Source organism: Gossypium arboreum, chromosome 7, assembly GCF_025698485.1.
Source record: "Gossypium arboreum isolate Shixiya-1 chromosome 7, ASM2569848v2, whole genome shotgun sequence".
NCBI classification, from domain to species: Eukaryota; Viridiplantae; Streptophyta; class Magnoliopsida; order Malvales; family Malvaceae; genus Gossypium; species Gossypium arboreum.
In genome coordinates this window covers 38,711,360-38,734,474 of record NC_069076.1, presented here as the reverse complement: position 1 = coordinate 38,734,474, position 23,115 = coordinate 38,711,360, and the positions used below count along the sequence as shown (strand labels likewise).

The 23,115-nt window shown below is 35.1% G+C and overlaps 1 non-coding gene across 1 annotated transcript; it reads right to left on the bottom strand.

Annotated features, from left to right (window-relative positions):
- Positions 1-22,566: 22,566 nt before the first annotated feature.
- Positions 22,567-22,673, bottom strand: LOC128296187 (small nucleolar RNA R71). Its single transcript, XR_008286735.1, has one exon. It is a non-coding gene; the product is annotated as a small nucleolar RNA R71 (small nucleolar RNA).
- Positions 22,674-23,115: the final 442 nt, after the last annotated feature.

Sequence of the window (23,115 nt, the reverse complement as noted above, 5' to 3'; positions counted from 1 at the left end):
TGACACCCAATAAGCTAATTTATTTTTGTTTTCAGATACATGGTTGAAACTGTTGGAGATTGATTAAACAACAAATAAATAAAAATAGTACAAAAATTAAGAAATTGAATACAAAAATTTAACGTGAAAAAATTCCTATAAAGAGGATAAAAAATGTAAAAATACTTTTACTATAATGGCAAAATAACAAATATTACAAAAAATAGAGATAAAAACTAAACCCTGAAATTCGAAAACAAAGAATCCTCAAAACGTAAACACAAAATTTTCCAAAAGTTTGATGAGTCCTAATATTTAATAAGTGTTTTTCTAAGATTGTAAAAGAACCTATTTATAGGTTAAATTCATAGGTCAAATAATAATAAAATCATCTAGACTAATCAAAGTTCAACTGAAACAAAAAAACAGAGTTTAACTGAGAGATTATCTTTCAAAATTGACTGAAATACGTGGCATACTCAACAAATCTCCACCTTGACTCGTATTTCCATAACGTCATCTTAGCCAAAACCTGCCACGAGCCTATCTTGAACTATACAGGGAATTAACTGAGTCGAATCTGTGCTTAGAAGTTGGAAGACTTCTAGCCTTCAACTTGTACATTGCCAAATCAAAATTAACCCATGTTTAATTTTCACGAACATAGTGCTATAACTTTTCAAAATTTGTATCCAAAGGAGAAACTCTATCCAACGAAATGATCATACATTTTTTCCTCCTATGACCAAGTTGTCTCCGCTCTAAACAAGTTGACTTCGACTCCGTAACGGACGAAAGGCGTTCAATTTCACTTGTCACTGTAGAACCTTCCAGAATATAAAGATTGTAGGTCCTTTTACCTTTTAACAAAACGAAAGCCCTACAAGACAACTTAATGCCACTCGACTCAATGTTGATTCTACAACTTTTCAAGTCTAAATTACTCAAGGAGATGAGATTCTTTCGTAAATCAAGTACATACCTAACATTTGAGAGTGTCCTAATCATCTTATTGTGCATCCTAATTTTAACAGTACCAATACCAATTACCTTACTAGATGAATCATTTCCTATGTGCACAACTCCACTTTCAACTGAACTATATGTGGAAAACCATTCTCTATTGGGACATGTAACACCCCTTACCCGTTACCGTCGCCGGAACAGGATACAAGGTATTACCAGAACATAACACATACCATTAAACATAACCGAAATATAAATATGTCATCCAATTTGATAGTGCATCGTATAATATATGTCTTGAACAATATTAGCCAACTTTAATGGCTTGTACAAATTAGCTGGTCGAGTACTGTAACTAATATTTTAAACCTAGACAAATATGACACGTAACAAAATAATTAAGCCTACTATACATGCCATAATTCAAAACGTTTAGTTCAAATACCCTAAAGTATGATAGTGCGGGTAGATCTTCACGATCCTTAACTCCCGAGCAAGCAAGAACACTATAAGACAAAAGAGAGAAACAAAGTAAGCTTATAGCTTAGTAAGTAAGTATGTAAATACTAATTAAAAAAATCTAACATGTTTACACAACAATTCAAGTATATCTACTTTAACTTCACTATTCATTCCACTTTGTTTAAGCTGTCTCTGCTGCGTCATGTTCACTAAATAAATCATAACTCGAGTTACAAAACTCAAAATTCAAATCCGTAAAATTTCCCTGAATCTAGACTCATAAAGCTTTTTTCTAATTTTTTTCTATAATTTTTGGTTCAGCCGATTAGTACAGTTTATTAGTTAAAGTTTCCCCTGTTACACAGCTCGACTGATCTGACCTCTGTTCACTACAAATTGAATTTCTCTCAGTACACAATTCAAACAACCCTGAAGTCTGTTTCATTTAAAACTAGTCTCAATAAGTAATTTAGGCATGTAAACTATATTTCTTAATTTGCTTTGTACAATTTTTAATGATTTTTCAAAGTTGGAACAGGGGATCACGTATTCATCCTGAGCAAGTCACATACAATTGTAAATATCTCAAAATATAGAATTCCTTTGCTTGCTCTGTTTCTTTTATATGAAAGTAGACTCATTAAACTTTAATTTCACATCTCATTCAACCTCTAATTATATTCCTCCTATTTTTGGTGATTTTTCAAAATCACGTCACTGCTACCATCTAAAAACAGTTTTAATGCTAATTTCACTCTTTCACACATTCTTTATGCTAACCTCATTTTATCTTATATATGTATATACCACAAATCATTTTCACCACATTTCATTCACCATAAGTGTAGGTCCAAACCACAATATCACCACAAAACCATCCCGTTGAACAATTTGGATCAATCCTCGATATTTAATGGTTTCAAAGACACACCCCACCATCATACTTCGCTTAGTTCGGCTCTCTTGTACACATGGTGAACACTTAGTACCACTCATGCGACCCAACCGATTTGTCTCGTAGCTCTCTTGTCTACATGGTGTCCTTCACTTGGAATCACGCATGCACCTAGCTACATTTATCTTTCACGTAGCTCTCTTGTCTACATGGTGTCCTTCACTTGGAATCACGCATGCACCTAGCTACATTTATCTTTCACGTAGCTCTCTTGTCTACATGGGATACATCTCGTATCACACATGTGACCTAGCTACTACAGGGTGTCTCGTAGCTTTCTTGTACACATGATGTGCACTCAGATCATACATGTGACCTAGCTACGCCCTCTATTTCATTCGATCTCTCCGAATGTTCAACCGGATCTCTCTCTATATTTATTTCCATTCTTCCAATAGTCGATTTATATTTTAACATCAGCTAGTATATTTATATAATAGGCTGAAATATAAGAATGTACATGAAATTATTGTAATATTTACATACAAACTTACCTTGGTGCAAAATGTGGAAATTTTGCAATTTAGTCCAAAACTTTTTCCTTCCCTGCTCGAGATCAATTCCGCCTTTCTTGATCTATAATAACACATTTAGCTCATTTAATACTCATACTATTTATTTCAATCCAAAATCACATCATGGAAAAATTACATTTTGCCCCTAACTTTTCAAAATTACAATTTTGCCCCTAGGCTCGGAATTTAATTTCAGCCCTTATTCTTATATTTTATGATATGCTGAACATTTTCTCTTCTACAACAACATCAAATTCTCACTCTATCATATAGTTATGAACAATAGGTATTTTTACCGATTATGCTGCTTTTACTCGCTTTCACTTAAAACCGAGTAGCACAAGTTATTTAACATAATTTAAAACCTCATATTCTATCATAAAACATCAAAATACACAAATTTCACCTATGGGTATTTTTCCAAATGTGAACCCTAGGTTAAATTATTACTAGCATAAGCTTAATCGAGCTTCCGGATTCCAAAAACGTAAAGAACATTAAAAGCGGGCTTGGAATCACTTACTATGGAGCTTGAAAATTGAAGAAACCCTAGCTATGGAGAGAGGAGAATTCGCAGCAACTAAGGAGGATGATGATCAAGTTTGTGTTATTTTTCCCATTTTATTTCATTTAATATCCAAATGACCAAAATGCCCTCCTTACTAAACTTTCAAAATTCCTTCCATGTCCTAATTTTGTCCATGAACTTAAAATTGGTCAAATTGCTATTTAAGACCTCCTAATTAATATTCCAAAACAATTTCATACTAAAACTTCGGGATGCAAATTTTGCAACTTATTCGATTTAATCCCTACTTTCAATTTAAGCACTTTAGGCATAGAATTTCATCACGAAATTTTCACACAATCATGCAATCATATCATAAACCCCAAAATAATTATAAAACAATTATTTCTATCTCGGATTTGTGGTCACGAAACCACTATTCCGATTAGGCCCTAATTCGGGTTGTCACAATTCTCCCCCCCTTTTGAGATTTTCGTCCCGAAAATCTTACCCAGAAAGAGGTTTGGGTACTGCTTCCTCATAGCTTCCTCAGGTTCCCACGTAGCCTCTTCTATCCCATGTCTGTGCCACAATACTTTCACTAAAGCTATACTTTTATTTCTTAACTGTTTAACCTCTCGAGCCAAAATCTTTATTGGTTTCTCCTTATAGGTCATATCCGATCGAATCTCAATTTCATTGGGAAATCACATGTGAAGGATCGAACGATAACGTCGCAACATTGATACATGAAACACGTTATGAATTCTTTCTAACTCTGCGGTAAGGCCAACCGATATGCCATCGGTCCAATTCTCTCAAGAATCTCGTGACGGCCCAATAAAACGCGGACTCAACTTGCCTTTTCGACTAAATCTCGAATCTTTTTCCATGGTGACACCTTCAAGAACACTTTATCACCCACCGAAATTCAATCTCTTTTCTTTTAAATCAGCATATGACTTTTGTCGATCCGAAGCGACTTTCAAGCAATCCCAATTACTTTTATTTTCTCTTGGTTTCTTTAACTAGATCAACTCCATGAATCTGCTTCTCACTAAGCTCGGTCCAATATAAAGGAGTTCGACACTTACGACCATACAAGGCTTCAGACGTGCCATTTGTATACTTGATTGATAATCATTATTGTAGGCAAACTCAATCAAAGATAGATATTTCTCCCAACTACCTCCAAATTCTAAAACACAAGATCTAAGCATATCTTCGAGTACCGGATTACTCTTTCCGCTTTGACCATCTGTTTGTGGATGAAATGCGGTACTAAAGTTCAATTTTGTACCCAAAGCTTCTTGTAACTTTTTCCAAAATCTCGAGGTAAATCTTGGATCTCTATCGATATTATAGACATAGGTACTCCATGCAACTTCACAATTTCAGCAATATATAATTCGCTAATTTATCAAGTGAGTAATCGGTACGTCATCGGTATAAAGTGGGTGACTTTGTTAATCTATCAACCACTACCCAAACAAAGATCCTTCTTTTTAGGAGTTAAAGGCAAACCGGTTACAAAATCCATGGTAATCTTGTCCCATTTCCACTCGTGCACCATTACGGTTGAAGTAATCTCAAGGCACTTGATGTTCACTTTTACTTGTTGATGATCAAACACTTGGTTACAAATTCGAAATGTCCTTTTCATACCGCCACCAATACTGACTTCTTTAAATCATTATACATTTTGTGCTACCAGATGAACGATAAATGACCATTGTGCGCCTCATGTAATATTTTCAATCAATTTATCGCTTTTTGGCACACATATCCCGTCTCGAAACATCAAATAGTCATCCGTCCAACTCGAAAATCGAGTCGTAACTCGATTCGCATTGAGTTCTCTTGATCCGCAACTCACTATCATTCTTTTGAGCATCACAAATCAATCGGAGAAATAACGGTTTAGCTCTCATCTCGCTAAGATTGACCCATCATCGACAATGCTAACCCGTGTTCATGGCTCTCAAAGTAAAAAGAAATTTTCGCTCATGGCGTCAAGAACTACATTTGCTTTTCCGGATGATAATCAATCACTAAATCATAATCCTTTAATAATTCAAGCCATCTTCATTGTCGCAGATTCAGATCCTTTTGATTCATCAAGTACTTCAAACTTTTGTGATCGGTAAAAATTCGCATTTTCACCGCACAAATAATGTCGCCAAATCTTCAAGGCAAAAACAACAATGCCGCCCAAATCATGTGTAGGATAGTTCTTCTCATGCGCTTTAACTGCCTCAAGCATAAGCTACCACTTTACCCTCTTGCATCAACACACATCCAAGGCCATCAATGATGCATCACTATAAATTACTGAACTCCTTTCCGACTCGGGCAGTACTAAAATTGGTGCTTCACAATCGTGCTTTCAATTTTTCAAAACTTTGTTGACATTTATCATCCATTCAAACTTAACATTCTTTTGCAACAACTTAGTCATAGGAGAGGCAATCATCGAAAATCCTTCAACAAAACGTCTATAATACCCGGCTAAGCCTAAAAAGCTTCTAACCTCGGATACATTCTTGGCGGTTTCAATCAACGATCGCAGAAATCTTGCTTGGATCCACCGAATACCATCACCGAGACTATATGCCCCAAAAATCGACTTCACGGCCGAACTCACTTTTACTAAACTTGGCAAAAGTTTCTTTTCTCTCAAGATCTGCAATATAGTTCTCAAGTGTTCGGCATGTTCAGACTCATCTCGAGAATAAATTAAAATGTCATCTATAAACACTACTACAAACTTATCCAAATATGGTCAAGATCCGATTCATTAAGTCCATAAATATAGTGGAGCATTTGTTGTCGAAAGGCATCACAAGAAACTCATAATGTCCATACCTTGTCCTAAAGGCGGTTTTCGCACATCTCGACTCCTTAACTCTCAAATTGGTAGTAACCGGACCTCAAATCAATCTTTGAAAACACTGTGGCCCCTTTAACCGATCGAATAAATCATCAATCCTTGGCAACGGTACTTGTTCTTTATAGTCACCTTATTAAGTCGACGGTAATCAATGCAAAGTCTCATTGAACCATCCTTCTTCTTTGAATAATACAGAGCACCCCCGGGAGAGAAACTCGGTCTCACAAATCCCTTGTCCGTTAACTCCCTGAATCGAGCCTTCAATTCTTTTAATTCAATGAGCCATTCTATATGGAGCAATCGAGATCGGCAAGACCCAGAACAAATCAATGGCAAAATCTATCTCTCTGCTCGAGGCAACCCGTGCAATTCCTCAGAAATACATCCGAAACTCACAGACTATCCAGATCGATTCAAATTTCAGTTGAGGCAACTCAATATTCATTACATAAGCCGATAAGCTTCACACCCTTTTCTCATGTATTTACGTGCGGACATGTGCGAAATCACCATAGGCAATTTATTTGATTCATCTGTTTCAACCCACGAATTTCTCCATTTTCACATTTCAACTCTAGTGTCTTTTGTTTACAATCTACCTTAGCATCATACAATGTTAACCATCCATTCCCAAGATAACGTCAAACTCACCAAATGGTAACAAAGATCAAGTTGGCCGAAAAATGTGACCTTGAATCATTAATGGGCAATTCTTGCAAACCTTGTCAACTAGCACATATTGGCCTAAGGGTTCGACACTTTAATCGTAAACTCAAGAAATTCAACAGCAACTTTTATTGGATACTAAATTCATGCAAATATAGGAATGAGTGGACCCGGATCAATCAATGCAATAACAATAGTATCATAGAGAAAATGTACCAAGAATAACATCGGAGATGATGCATCTTCTCGCACGATAGCATAAGCTCTAGCAGTGCTCTAGCTTCGATCTTGCCGTTAAATCTTTCATCACGCTTTACTACTAGTCCCACCTCCAGATTTCTCGGTGGTCTACCTCTACTAGCGGTGGTATTCATCTAGCACTCAAATCTTTCTTCTTTAACTTTCTCCGGACAATCTCTAATAAAATACTCATGAGAACCGACTGAAACAAGCTCGCTTCGGTCCCCAACACTCACCATAATGTTGCTCGCCACATTGTCGACACTCGGGCTTTCTAGGTCGCACATTACCCACACTTGCCATCAAGTAGCTTGAGCTTTAGACCCGAATATGCTCTACCACGATCTCGTGTGAATCCCCAATTGAAACTATCATTCGAGGGTTTGTCTCTTTGGACCTCTTAGGTTGAGATTGAAATGGCTTGCTTATCTGTCTTTTTCTCGACATCTCGGGCCTCAATAGCAGACTTTTCTTCTTTCTTTGTTCAATTCTTCGCTTTAAGAGCTCGATCAACCAATACTACAAATTCTTTCAACTCCAAAATTCCTACAAGCACTTTAATGTCCTCATTCAGCCCATCTTCAAATCTTCTACACATAATGGCCTCGGTGGACACACATTCTCAGGCATACTTGTTGAGTCTTACAAATTCGCTCATACTCTACTACGACATTTTCCCTGCTTCAATTCAAGGAACTCCTTCCGTTTTGATCAATAAATCACGACTTATGTATTTCTTTCTAAATTCTTCCCGAAGAAATCCCAAGTAACTTTTTCTTTTGGCACCACTGCAACCAAAGTCTTCCACCGGTGGTAAGTCAATCTCTCAAAAGTGATACAAGACACTTTAAGCATTCCTGTGTACATGAGAGCTCATCAAATACACGGTAGAATTTTCAAGCCGTAATTCCGCTTTCTCGGGATCATCATCGACCTTTGCTCTAAACTCTTCCCCTTGTTTTCGAATCTTGTCAACCGGAGGCTTGTTCATTCTTACCAAATCTATACCTTGAGCAGCCATGAGAATCGCCGAGGTATAGGAGGGGTGGAGGAGGTTGAGCATTTGGATTTGCTCGAATAAATTCAGTATACCAATTGTTCATCATTTGGAGAAAGGCATCCCGAGCCTCATCTCCTTGTCTCAATGTCTCAGGTCTACTTTCCACAGGCGCGGTCCCTTGTGCGGGAGCCGGCACATTACTAGCAAAGATCATCACCGCAGCCTTTAGGATCCATTACTATATTAAAACAAAACACAGTTTAGAATAATCAGGAGTCACCACACTATCACAATATTTTTATGGCATGTATAGCTAGACTTTTACACACACTTTATTAGTCCGAGAACCGACTAAACCATAGCTCTGATACCACTAAATGTAACACCCCTTACCCGTTACCATCGCCGGAACAGGATACAAGGTATTACCAGAACATAACACATACCATTAAACATAACCGAAATATAAATATGTCATCCAATTTGATAGTGCATCGTATAATATGTCTTGAACAATATTAGCCAACTTTAATGGCTTGTACAAATTAGCTGGTCGAGTACTGTAACTAATATTTTAAACCTAGACAAATATGACACGTAACAAAATAATTAAGCCTACTATACATGCCATAATTCAAAACGTTTAGTTCAAATACCCTAAAGTATGATAGTGCGGGTAGATCTTCACGATCCTTAACTCCTGAGCAAGCCGAAGAACACTATAAGACAAAAGAGAGAAACAAAGTAAGCTTATAGCTTAGTAAGTAAGTATGTAAATACTAATTAAAAAAATCTAACATGTTTACACAACAATTCAAGTATATCTACTTTAACTTCACTATTCATTCCACTTTGTTTAAGCTGTCTCTGCTGCGTCATGTTCACTAAATAAATCATAACTCGAGTTACAAAACTCGAAATTCAAATCCATAAAATTTCCCTGAATCTAGACTCATAAATATTTTTTCTAATTTTTTTCTATAATTTTTGGTTCAGCCGATTAGTACAGTTTATTAGTTAAAGTTTCCCCTGTTACACAGCTCGACTGATCTGACCTCTGTTCACTACAAATTGAATTTCTCTCAGTACACAATTCAAACAACCCTGAAGTCTGTTTCATTTAAAACTAGTCTCAATAAGGAATTTAGGCATGTAAACTATATTTCTTAATTTTCTTTGTACAATTTTTAATGATTTTTCAAAGTTGGAACAGGGGATCACGTATTCATCCTGAGCAAGTCACATACAATTGTAAATATCTCAAAATATAGAATTCCTTTGCTTGCTCTGTTTCTTTTATATGAAAGTAGACTCATTAAACTTTAATTTCACATCTCATTCAACCTCTAATTATATTCCTCCTATTTTTGGTGATTTTTCAAAATCATGTCACTGCTACCATCTAAAAACAGTTTTAATGCTAATTTCACTCTTTCACACATTCTTTATGCTAACCTCATTTTATCTTATATATGTATATACCACAAATCATTTTCACCACATTTCATTCACCATAAGTGTAGGTCCAAACCACAATATCACCACAAAACCATCCCGTTGAACAATTTGGATCAATCCTCGATATTTAATGGTTTCAAAGACACACCCCACCATCATACTTCGCTTAGTTCGGCTCTCTTGTACACATGGTGAACACTTAGTACCACTCATGCGACCCAACCGATTTGTCTCGTAGCTCTCTTGTCTACATGGTGTCCTTCACTTGGAATCACGCATGCACCTAGCTACATTTATCTTTCACGTAGCTCTCTTGTCTACATGGTGTCCTTCACTTGGAATCACGCATGCACCTAGCTACATTTATCTTTCACGTAGCTCTCTTGTCTACATGGGATACATCTCGTATCACACATGTGACCTAGCTACTACAGGTGTCTCAGAAGCTTTCTTGTACACATGATGTGCACTCAAGATCATACATGTGACCTAGCTACGCCCTCTATTTCATTCGATCTCTCCGAATGTTCAACCGGATCTCTCTCTATATTTATTTCCATTCTTCCAATAGTCGATTTATATTTTAACATCAGCTAGTATATTTATATAATAGGCTGAAATATAAGAATGTACATGAAATTATTGTAATATTTACATACAAACTTACCTTGGTGCAAAATGTGGAAATTTTGCAATTTAGTCCAAAACTTTTTCCTTCCCTGCTCGAGATCAATTCGCGTCTTTCTTGATCTATAATAACACATTTAGCTCATTTAATACTCATACTATTTATTTCAATCCAAAATCACATCATGGAAAAATTACATTTTGCCCCTAACTTTTCAAAATTACAATTTTGCCCCTAGGCTCGGAATTTAATTTCAGCCCTTATTCTTATATTTTATGATATGCTGAACATTTTCTCTTCTACAACAACATCAAATTCTCACTCTATCATATAGTTATGAATAATAGGTATTTTTACCGATTATGCTGCTTTACTGCTTTTCACTTAAAACCGAGTAGCACAAGTTATTTAACATAATTTAAAACCTCATATTCTATCATAAAACATCAAAATACACAAATTTCACCTATGGGTATTTTTCCAAATGTGAACCCTAGGTTAAATTATTACTAGCATAAGCTTAATCGAGCTTCCGGATTCCAAAACGTAAAGAACATTAAAAGCGGGGCTTGGAATCACTTACTATGGAGCTTGAAAATTGAAGAAACCCTAGCTATGGAGAGAGGGAGAATTCGCAGCAACTAAGGAGGATGATGATCAATTTTGTGTTATTTTTCCCATTTTATTTCATTTAATATCCAAATGACCAAAATGCCCTCCTTACTAAACTTTCAAAATTCCTTCCATGTCCTAATTTTGTCCATGAACATAAAATTGGTCAAATTGCTATTTAAGACCTCCTAATTAATATTCCAAAACAATTTCATACTAAAAACTTCTGGGATGCAAATTTTGCAACTTATTAGATTTAATCCCTACTTTCAATTTAAGCACTTTAGGCATAGAATTTCATCACGAAATTTTCACACAATCATGCAATCATATCATAAACCCCAAAATAATTATAAAACAATTATTTCTATCTCGGATTTGTGGTCACGAAACCACTATTCCGATTAGGCCCTAATTCGGGTTGTCACAGGACACATGTGGAAAGAACACCCTAAATCTAGAATCCACTCAGATGTAAGCTAGGAGCTATCGCTTGTTGATACTAACATTAAATCATCATCGCTTTCATCGACCAAATTAACCCCAGCTACATCTTCTTCAATCTCTCAACAGCCCTTTTATTTTGCAGTTTGTAACAATTTGCTTTGATGTGACCTAACTTATTACAATAGCGACACCTTTTGTCTCATTTCTTTGATGTTACCAAAACTGAAGCTTCCCTATCTGCCTTGTTATCCGAACCAAACTCATTATCGAGTTTGTCTTTACTTAACAAATGACCTTTTACATCCTCGAACGAGAGTTTGTCTCTTCCATAAATCAAGGCCACCTTGAAAGACTTGTATGAAGAGGGTAAATAGCAAATAATAGCATAATCTGATCTTCATCGTAAATCTTAACCTTAACATTCTTTAAATCATTTAAAAGAGTAATAAATTGACTAATGTGATCTCTAAGAAGCTTACCTTTGCTCATACAAAACGTAAATAGACATTATTTCAACACTAAACGGTTAGCTAGAGACTTAGTCGCATAAAGAGTTTTTAACTTTTCCACAAGGCAGATGAGGTTTTCTCCATCACCTCTTATAAAACCCTATTCACGAGGCACAACTAGATTGCAGACAAGGTCTTTTCATCAAGCTCTTCCCATTCTATCTAATCTAGATTCTCAGGCTTTTTCTTGGTAACGACCTTTTTTAGGGCAGTCTAAATTAGAATTGCCATCATCTGAACTTGCCACAGATTGAAATTTGTGACACCATCGAACTTCTAAATGTCAAACCTTGTTGTTGCCATCTCTGAATGAGCTAATCTATAGAAATTGAACTAGCTCTTGATACCACTTGTTGGGGATTGACCCAATTATGCAACAAACAAGTAAAAAATAGCAGAAGAAATTGAGAAATTAAACACACAAATTTATCGCGGAAAAACCCCTCTAAAGAGGATAAAAAACCACGGGCAAAGATAATTTTACTATAATGGCAAAATAACGAAGAGTACAAATGATGGAGATAAAAACTAAACCCCGAAACCCGAAAATAAAAAACCCTCAAAATGTAAACAAAAAAATTCTCCAAAAATGTTATGAGTTCTAATCTTTAATGGGTGTTTTTTCTAAAGTTGTAAAAGAATCTATTTATAGGCTAAATTCATAGGTCAAATAATAAAAAAATAATCTTGACTAATTAGAGTTTGACTGAAACAAGTAAATAAAGTTTAACTAAGAGATTATCTTTTAAATTTGACTGAGATACGTGGAATACTCAACAAAAACAAATGGAACTAATATTCGCAGGGATTGAAATAATATCTCCTACACTTGCTGACATGTCTCAAATCTTGTTTTAACCACAAACACATTAGAAGACTTTGCTTATGCATTGAATCCATCAAGAACTTTCTCATTGTTATCTCTAGCTATTCCTGCTAACCTCGTCATACTAGAACTTCTTATTAAAGAAGTGTCACAATTAACCTTGATCATATTTAGAGGTGAGGGTTATCAAAAGGTTATGAGGGATCTAGAAGTTGACCCATTTCGCGCTTGAAGTTTTGTAGCTTTTGTTGTAGATTGAACCGTATAAACAACAAAATAGAAAAAGTAAAGAAGATCGAACACAAGTTTTACATGGAAAACTCCTCCGAAGAGGATAAAAACCACAGGCAAAGGAGGCTTCGACATTTCACTAAATGAGTAAATAAATGTTAGTACAATATGGAGAAAGTAAACCTAAAGGTACTAAATGTACAAAACCCAAACCCCAAAAATAATGCCCTAACTCTCATAAAGTAAACTTAAAAACAAAACCCAAACTCTTATAGAGTTCTCTCAAAAGGTGTACAAAATTCTTTCCATAGTTAGCATGAAAACTCTCACTGAAAATCCTACGACTACTTCTTGTCGCCCCTAAAAGATTTGCCCTGTAGTATTAATTGCCTTTTAATTGGCCTTACCTCTAAGCTCTCTTGAGTGGCGCATGTGACTACATCTTAATTGGCACTCAAATCAGGGTTACATTGGCCCTTTAAATATGCTCAAAACTAAAGGAAAAAAATGTATAAAATAGCCCTGAAGTAATCAGAGTTCAATTGGAAGAAGAAGTCCTACTTGGAGTAAAAAAATACGTCTGCTTATGTGGAGAATAAATCACATTATCGTGACATCCCTGTTGGATCTGGTGCCCTAAGTGTAGTATTTTCGTTAAGTACATTTATAATTTTCTGGACAGATTGGTTTATAAAATTATTCATGAATTAAATTAATACTTTGTATATTTTCCTCACATAGTTTTTGCACGCAAAGAAAAATGAAGCAAATGTTGCTCACTGGTTGTCAATATTTAACTAATATTAAGCGCTATTACATGGTCAGATCGTAATAAAGAAAGAAAGTTTGTATTGGTAGACAAACCTAAACATGTCTTTAGTTTAATCAGAAATGAGCAAACTAATTGAAAGACTAATATGTAATTTATCAAGTCCAATTAGGGAGATGCCTTGTCTTGGGCATCGGAGTGATGAGTCCAGAAAGATAGAGACATAGATGTGACTAACTGGACTGACAGGACATTGGACTGGACTCAATAAGAATAGATCCTGAATTCATTTATGCATATATTCACTTGTGACGTTCATAGTGTGGCATACCTAAAGCTTGAGTGGATGGTGGACTATGTATGCGTGACTCGTACACTTTGATGTAAGTAAAATCCTAAGTTTAAATATATAAGGAACCAAAAGCTGGTGCATTGGGTGTAAGATTTTTGTAGTATGTAGCGCCATTTACAACATTGGAATTCATAGCCCAAAACATGGGTAAATGATATTATCTCATTGGATTACATGGTTGATGAAAAGTAAATGTTGCCATGGGTCGTCTGTCTTTGTGATAGATGACTTGATCACTATTTGATAGTAACTGACTTTTCATAAAGTAAGATGTAATAGTTGCCATAAGATAAATTAGGATAATATTGGGAGAACATGTATTATCCCAAAGAGATAGATGATATCCTTTGAGGGTAACACACTTGTGATAAGGTCATTGGATGAACATTGAGTAGTTGCTTTCATAATGATATGTCGTTGGGAGAGCTTAGTCACGATACTAAAGTGGAATGACTTCGTAACTAAATGAGTTTATAATTAATAGGTGAAAACCCAAACTTAATTATAAATCATTTGAGCCTTAACTACATATGTGCAATTGATCCATTTGCTAGCTCGTTGAAACCAAAAATGAATTGCATGTTTAGATAGAAATGAACGGAATGAATAGGAAAAGAGAAATGGGAAAAATTCAAGAATGATTATGGTTTTCTCCAAAATCGAGAAATGGAATCATTTGGAAATAAATGTAGGTTTCCAAAAATGGAAATGGAACTAAAAATGGAAATGGAAATTTGCAATCCTATATAAGTTACTTAAAAAATATCGGAAGAATGAGCTTATGTTTTTGGATTGTTTTGAAGCCTGAAAATGAAAATAAACCATTCGATCATAATGAACATGTTGAGTTGTGAAATATGGGACATATTTTCAAAAAATTTTACCAAAGGCAAAATTGTCAAAAGTTTACTATGGGTAAAATCATTAAAATCTTGTTAGGGGTAAAATAGGGATGAGAAAATTGTTTTATATATAAATATTAATATTTATTTGAGAAATAGAAAAACTGAATTAGGTTGGATCACATTATAGAGTACTGGGTTAAAAAGGCCTAAGAAGTACTCATAATTAGACCCAATGTATGAGAGGCCCAAAACTTTTCATATAACATGTAGGGGGTGGCAACCCTAGTAGAAATACAAGTTTGATTCATTTATCCCTCTCCTACTCTAAGTAGGATGTTGTTGTTTTTATTTAAAATAAACCTCTACAACTCTACAAGGGTTTTACCTTCTCTTCCTATAAATAGATGACACCAGTAGAGCTAAGAATATAGGTTTTGAGAGATTGTTATTCTGTTGAAAAATAGAGAGATTTTATTCTCAACTTTTAAATATATTTTTCCAAAATAACAATTTTATCAATTTGTATTAAAGAAGAGAGAATATTCATTTTTACCCCAAAAGAAAAACCTTTTCTAGTTTTATGTTTTGATTCAATTGGTTCGAGCCTACACTCGAAGCAATTCGTGGTACGAGAATAACAAAAAAGATCATTTGGTTCAAAACCCGAATACATCAAGGATCCGCTTATCCAAAAACACATTTATAGTGCTATCGGTGAGATTTTCCCACAATGACTCATTTGTGGTGCATGAAGTGATAGGTGTTTAGTTGATGGTTATACACTCAAGATATTCTATTTAAGTAACTCCCCACAGAGCTTTACTTAAGTTAGAATGATGGCCAAACGTTACACGATTATTAGTATGTGTGAATGCCTATGTAATTTGGTTCATGTATTAATTGGATGGAAATCCATGTTCTTACTAGTTGATCATGATCACTAATAACTCTTGAAAAGTGTTATAATTCATACTTTTAGACTTAATTGATTGCTTGTACTTAAGTAAAATTAGCTTCATTTTAGGTATTTGCATGATCATTTCTATTCAATCGAGCAGTGCATCTAAGAACTTGAGATGATGATTAGTTTATTGCATTTTTACTTTTAATTGCTTGTGGAAAGGTCTTGTTGTGGCTGAATGGTAGGTTTAAGGGAGAAAGATAGCAAAAGATGGAGGCTTGTCAAAGCATTATGAGAGGTTTCCATGGCAATGCTGGCAAAAAAAATGACAAACAAAAAAATGACAAACACCCAGTCAACAATGAAAGTACTCAACATTTGGTCCTCTACATGCACGTGTAATGGAGAATATTCACCTCAGCATTAGGGAAAAAGCAATCATTGGCTGAAGACTTTTACCCTAGAGGACAACCCAAGTATAAAAGGAAATAAAAAGGGGAAAGACAAAAGACAATAATTTTTTTGAGCTGAGATAGAGGTCTCACGGTGGCAAGAAGGGCAAGTTAAACTGACTATGAAATTTGGTGAAGATAAGCAACAAGACGCTGAGTTGGGGGGATTTGAGTTTTGAAACCCAGATTTCTTCCTCAGCATTTTGTTTCAATTCTTCTATTCTAAATTGATATTTTGGGATATTAATGATACGAAAACAACTTAAATTTGAGTAGACCAACCATGAGCTAACTTAATACGGTTGGGATTTGCTTTGAATGATGTTTTAACTTCAACTAATGTTTATGGATTAATATGGTTCATATTACTACTTTACCCAATGGTTGTTTTTGTTTAAATGCTTAAGAAAGTGTTGATGAATGCTCAATAAGTCTTAAGGTAGCTTGACACCAGCAGAATTAGGTTACCTGGACCAAAGTTGGGTAATACAAGTAAATGTTGAGTGAAATAGTAGTGTAAATTCTAGACATGGAGCCTTACCTTATATGATTTAGAGGTTTGAGCTATAGTAGTAGTTGCTAATCCCGATCCTATAGACATATAATGCCTTAGGGGTGAGTAACCCTAGGTCTTGCTTTCGACAGAGGTAAACCAAATTAATACCCAATCGAATAGTAAGTTTGCCATAGTTTTGCCACAACATTGTTCACAGGTTAAAATAATTCCCTTAGTAATCCCAGCCTTTACGACCAATATTCCAACATTCCTAAAGTCCTTAGTACTCTTGTTTGATTTGTTGCAATGGTAATCTCTGCTAGTATACTTCATTAGTCTCACTTCTAATGTATTAATCCCATTCTAATTTCATTAAACATCATTCGATATATTTATCATTTTTGTTCAATTGTGATAACTTAGACAAAAATCACTCATCGAATCCTTGTTGGAACGATACTCACTCATCACTTTATTACTTGATTCGAGTGTACAGTTGCACAATTCGCACATCATATTCACAGGAGACAAGTTTTTGGCATTGTTTCCAAGGATTGGCGATTGGTAACTTTAGTTTTTGTTATTGCAATTTTTATAGTTTTAGTTGCTAATTTGTTTGTTTTGTGATCTCAAGAGGTCTATTACTAGCTGCATGCGTAGAGGCACTCCTGCTGAAGAACTCTATCCATTAGATCCAGAAATTGAAAGGACCTTGTTAAGAAGGTGAAGAGAACAAAGATAAATGAATCAAGATGATAACAATCCACCTGCTATGAATGAGCAACTTAATCCGAGAGCTTCGAATGTTAATCCTCCTCTTACTTAGATGTTTGATGATCAGGATAGGCCAATTTGAGAGCCTATAGTGCCTATCTTAGACAACATGAATCCTGGAATAGTTAGGCCCCACTTTGAACTGAAACCTGTAATGTTTCAGATGCTTCAACCAGTTGGTCAGACTGGTGGTTTGCCAACTGATAATCCAAGATTACACTTGGGACTTGTAATATCCCTAAACTGGTCTTGATAAACCGTAATTTATACATATTTTTACCCCATGCCTAATGCATTTATGGATGGTTTCTCCTTAGAATTGGTGAATTTGATGCTTCTAATCCTTTAATTTCATGTTTTATACTTAGGTGAGCATAGGAGAATAAAAAGAACGAGAAACGGGCCAAAAACGGAAAAAATGAGCCAACGTACAAAATCAACACGGCCTGGACTTCCTCACACGGGCAGACCACAATGCCGTGTCCCTTTGGCAAGGTCAAAGCATGATTTACACAGGTAGATCACATGCTTGTGCCTATTTAACAGCCTTGACCACGACCTTAAGCAATCACATATGGGTGTGTCCATGCCGAGCCCAAGTTTAGTCCAATTCGGAAAAGGCCAATTTTGAGGGCTCTTAGGCATTCCAAAGCCTATTTAAACACCTAAGGAGACACAGGAGGAAGCAAGGAATTGCTCAAGGAAAGTCGATCAATCCACCTCAGAAGCTGGATTCACCATCAAGACTGAAGATCTCCCTTCAAATTCCCTCAGGAGTTTTGGGGTTTCTTATGTTTTGTTATTTTTATTCTTTTGAGATGTTTTTTTTCATTAGTATGAACTAAAACCCCTAAATACCTAAGGGGAATGAAACCTAAGACGGATCTTGTTATTATTATCTGAATTGTATGACAAATATTTGACTTGTTCTTAATTATGTGTTCTTAATTCTTGCTTTGATATTCCAGGATATTGATTCAAGTTAAGCTCTTATTTAGAGGAGGAATAGACCCTCTCTAAGAGTAAATTTTTCATATTTAAGCGGAGTTGATTGCACGCCTAGAGATAGGGTGACAAGATTTTGTCAGATTAGGGTGAAACCTAATAAGGGGATCCATAGATAGAGTTAATGCAACCCTAGGGCATTAATTAGAAAGAGATTTTAATTATTCAATCTAGGGTTAGACGTTGTTTGTAATATCCCGAATTAGGGCCTAATCGGAATAGTGGTTTCGTGACCACAAATTCGAGATAGAAATAATTATTTTATAATTATTTTGATGATTATGATATGATTGCATGATTGTGCAAAAATTTCGTGATGAAATTCTATGCCTAAAGTGCTTAAATTGAAAGTAGGGACTAAATCGAATAAGTTGCAAAACTTGCATTCTAGAAGTTTTTAGTATGAAATTGTTTTGGAATATTAATGAGGAGGTCTTAAATAGCAATTTTACCAATTTTAAGTTCATGGACAAAATTAGGACATGGAAGGAATTTTTGGAAAGTTTAGTAGTAAGGGTATTTTGGTCATTTAGTTATTAAAATGAATTAAAAACAAAATTAAAAGCCAATTTTTGTCCATCTTCTTCATTAGGCCGAAATTTCAAGGGTTCTCCATAGCTAGGGTTTGTTTCAAGCTTCCAAGCTGCATAGTAAGTGATTCCAAGCCCCGTTTTTAATGTTCTTTACGTTTTTGGAATCCCGGTAGCTCGATTAGGCTTATGTTAGCAATAATTCAACTTAGGGTTTATATTTGGAAAAATAGCCATAGGTTAAATTTGTGTATTTTGATGTTTTATGATAGAATATGAGGTTTTAAATTATGTTAGACAACTTGTACTACTCGATTTTAAGCAAAAACGAGTAAAAGGGCTTAATCGGTAAAAATACCTAATAGTCACAAGTACATGTTAGAGTGAGAATTTGATGTTGCCATAGGAGAAAAAAGTGATCAGCATGTTGTAAAACATAAGAATAAGGAATAAAGTTTAATCCCGAGCCTAGGGGCAAAAATGTAAATATGCAAAAGTTTAGGGGTAAAATTGTAATTTTGCCAAAATTTGAGTAAAGGATTAATTTGATAATGTGAGTATTAAATGAGCTAAATGTGTTATTTTAGATCAAGAAAGACGTGGAATCGACCTCAATCGAGGAAAAGAAAAGATTATGGACTAAATTGCAAAATCCTTGTATTTTGGTACCAAGGTAAGTTCATGTGTAAATAATGTAGCATAATTGTTATTTTTAAGTTATTGATATTAATTATGTGTTATGCTGAATTTCATTATGAAATGTATGCTTTGTGGTTAATTTCAAATAATATGTAAATTATGTGAGCTACTTGTTAAATATAATTGTTACCGAGTATTGATTTCGCATTCTACTAAGACGGCAAGGATAAGTGTTCGAGAAAATCCCGTTTGAACCTTAGGAATAGATTAGGATACAAGTGACATGTCACTAGGATGGTTGAGCATCCGAACTCGTTGAGTTGAGTCCGAGTTCACTTATGGATGCGAATGTCCGAACTCGTTGAGTTGAGTCCGAGTTCGTGAGATGTAACTAGGCATCCGAACTCGTTGAGTTGAGTCCGAGTTCACTTATGGATGCGAACGCCCGAGCTCGTTGAGTTGAGTCCGAGTTTGCTTATGGGCGGGTTACATGATTGCTTGATTGAATATGTGGCACTTATGTGCAATTTATCCGTGTATCCGAATTATATTCCGATGTGTTAAACGGGTAAAGTTCTACTCAATGGAGGAATATTTGAGATGTAAAGAGACGTATTGGTGAGTGATGTGAAATGGATATTTTGGACAGGTATGTATTTAACCCTAGGGTTGAGTATTGATACAACCACTATAAGGTAATAAGATGATGAAAAATGATCAGAAATGTGATATGTGTTTTAGTGATGTATGCTAATGTTGATTGGTATAACTGTTTGTTATGTTACTTATTATTTGCATATGAACTTACTAAGCATTTATGCTTACTCCTCCTTCTTACTCATTGTAGTTTTGGACAAGCCGCCTCAGAGTCGGGATAGGTCAAGGCTCACCACACTATCCTAAGATTTTGGTAAATGGCTTGTAAATTTAAGTATGGCATGTATAGCAATATACTTATTTTGTGTAAATGATCTTATGATATGGTGACAGAATGGTTGAGAAAATATTTGATAATGATAAATTATGAAAATGGTAAGTTTAGATTATGTTTGATGTTAAGGAAAATTATTAAGATACTTAGTGCATAAAAACTCATAAGAGGGATGAAATTTGCCATAAACAGAATACTGCAGCAACACTGATGTGAGTCTGAAAATTTACTAATAATCATAGAAATTGAATTTGGTGATGGATTACATATCAAATTGAATATTATTATGTCTAGTTTCACATGAAACAAATTAAATAGGTAAAGGAATTATATGTTAGAAGATATTTGAATTTTAGTGAAACAGGGTCATAGCAGTTTCTGAATCCCCTGTTCCTAATTTAGAAATTCACCATAAATTGTAAAGATATAATTAGGTGGTGTATTTTATATCCTCAGAATCCTTATTGAGTCTAGTTTTAGGAGAAACAAACCTAATAGTCATATGAAATTTTTACAAAGAGAAATGTGGTTCGTAGTAAACAGAGGTCAGACCAGCCAAGTCCTAAAACAGGGGTAACTTTAACTAATAAACTGTACTAATTGGCCCAACCAAAAATTTTATAAAAACATTAGTAGATAGGTATATGGGTCTAGATTCAGGGAAAATTTACGGATCTTGATTTCGAGTTTCTTAACTCGAGATATGATTTTTCTTGTGACTGTGACGTAAGTAGCTTAAAAGCTGTGAATGTAGAAACAAAAAATCCAAAGTTCTAAAAATGTTAAACTAAGCTTAGTAACACCTCATACTCGACTCCGGCGACGGTCTCGGGCGTGGGGGCGTTACATTGTTAGTCTCGAGAGAGATAATAATATAACTTAGGGATCTCTACGGAACAAGTTAAATGAATAAATCGTCCGATTCAGAGTCAAATAACAAGTAAAGTCTAGGTGGATTTTCCTTAGGTATTGTCTTAATCAATCGAGTTTTCCAAAAAGTATTTTCCCCAATTTTCTTTTCTGTGATTTCTTAGTTTAGTGAATTAGTTAGATAAACAAAACCCTTTTATTTTTTTAGGCTAGATAATAAAAAGAAAGTTGATACTAGTACTTTTAGTTCCTTTGGGTTCGATAGTCCGATCTTGCTAAAGCTATACTATTGTTCGATAAGTACACTTGCCTTCATCGTGATAATAGTTAGTTTCAAGAACGATTCATTATAAATATTTAAAACCTATCACGAATATCAGGTATCAAGTCTTTGGCGCCGTTGCTGGGGAACTAAGATATTAGGAACACTCGATTTTTATTACTTTAGCCATTTTAATTTTATTGCAATTTAAATTTTTATTTTCTTTCCTAATTCTTCATTTATTTTCTTTTGACAGGTTTTTGTAGTTTAAGACCAGAAGAAACCCGTCAGGACTACTTTCTGACAGTGAGATCGATTGCACAGTTCACAGAAACCAAAGAGAAATAAGGCGAAGCTTAAGATACATAGAGAACGAGCAAGAGGACGATATTCAAACCACAACCAAGGAGATGGCTGAAAATCAGGAAAACCTGATACCTCCTGCGATTGCTGTTAATCCAGTAAATCAGAATCCTGCTCCATGCACTATGTATGATTATGCTAAACCTAATTTAACAGGAACTAAGTCAAGTATAGTTAGACCTGCTATTGCTGTAAATAATTTTGAACTAAAACATAACACAATTCAAATGATACAACAGTTTGTTCAGTTTGATGGTTTGCAGGACGAGGATCCCAATGCTCACTCGGCAAATTTCCTAGAATTTTGCGATACCTTTAAAATTAATGGCATTTCTGATGACGCCATCCGCCTTCGGTTGTTTCCCTTTTCGTTAAGGAATAAAGCTAAACAGTGGTTGAATTCGTTACCACGAGGGTCAATCACTACTTGGGAACAAATAACTGAAAAGTTTTTACTAAAATACATTCCGCCTGCTAAAACGGCTAAATTACGTAATGATATCTCTTCTTTTGTATAGATGGATTTAGAAACACTTTACGATGCATGGGAGAGATATAATGACCTTTTGCTAAGATGCCCTCACCATGGGTTACCACTCTAGCTACAGGTTCAAACTTTTCATAATGGCCTGAATCCTTCGACTCGACAAATGGTTGACGCAGCTGCTAGCGGAACCATCAATAATAAAACACTTGAAGATGCCTATGAATTTATAGAGGAGATGTCACTGAATAACTATCAGTGGCAAGTCATGAGGACAAAGCCAACAAAAACAACCGGTGTTTATAACATCGATTCGGTCACCATTCTATCTAATCAGGTAGAACTCTTGAATAAGAAAATTGATGGTTTTCTTAGTTCATCATAGGTTCACCCAATAATGCAGTGCGAAACAAATGGAGGTGGATCGAGCAATTTAGAATACCCACCTTATGGCCACAACATGAAGAACGAGCAGTTAAATTACATGGGTAATAATCCTCGATCTCAAAACAATCCTTATAGCAATACTTAAAATGCAGGTTGGAGGAAT